Here is a 626-nt window from a genome sequence, read left to right as displayed (position 1 = left end):
TTCTAAAATTTTCGAAAAATGTTCAAATAATAATTTTTTTTTGAACTTTTGGTGATTTAAAAATTAATTTCATTTTCTTATTTTTTTTTTTAAAAAATAAACAATATATTTGTTCCCGACATATTAAAAACTATGAATATTTTTAAAATAAAATTAATATTTTTTTAAAGATTTATGACAAAATTATCCTTCTAAAGAGACAATAATTCTATTTCCATTCTAAATTAAATAATTATTTTTTTCACAAAATCTCAAACTAATTTTTTGACAAACAAAATGTCAAAATGGCCGAGTGGTCTAAGGCACCAGACTCAAGTTCTGGTCTTCGAAAGAAGGCGTGGGTTCAAATCCCACTTCTGACATTTTTTTTTATAAAGTAGTCATTTGATGAAAATGATATAGTCAAGAGTCGGCCATAGCATATTTACAAGTTTGTCGTGGTCCTAGAGAGATATTTGACCATGAAATCGTGAACCTCGTAAACTCACCATTTTATAGGGATTTTATTGACCATGAGATCGTAAACTCGAGTTTCACTGTCTCTTTGATTGAACGAGAAAAATAGGTGAAAAGAGTTTCAGTGGGTGACGGGAGTTTTTGACATAAAAATTCGTAAGCTAATTCAA

At 28.0% G+C, this 626-nt stretch overlaps 1 non-coding gene across 1 annotated transcript; it reads left to right on the top strand.

The window, feature by feature from the left end:
- The first annotated feature begins 278 nt into the window (after window positions 1-278).
- On the top strand, window positions 279-362 carry TRNAL-CAA. Its single transcript has one exon. It is a non-coding gene; the product is annotated as a tRNA-Leu (tRNA).
- The last annotated feature ends 264 nt before the right edge of the window (window positions 363-626 follow it).

Source organism: Cucurbita pepo, unplaced genomic scaffold (genome assembly GCF_002806865.2).
Source record: "Cucurbita pepo subsp. pepo cultivar mu-cu-16 unplaced genomic scaffold, ASM280686v2 Cp4.1_scaffold005992, whole genome shotgun sequence".
Taxonomy (NCBI): domain Eukaryota; kingdom Viridiplantae; phylum Streptophyta; class Magnoliopsida; order Cucurbitales; family Cucurbitaceae; genus Cucurbita; species Cucurbita pepo.
The sequence above is the reverse complement of the archived record's forward strand: the minus strand, read 5'-3'. Positions and strand labels throughout refer to the sequence as shown.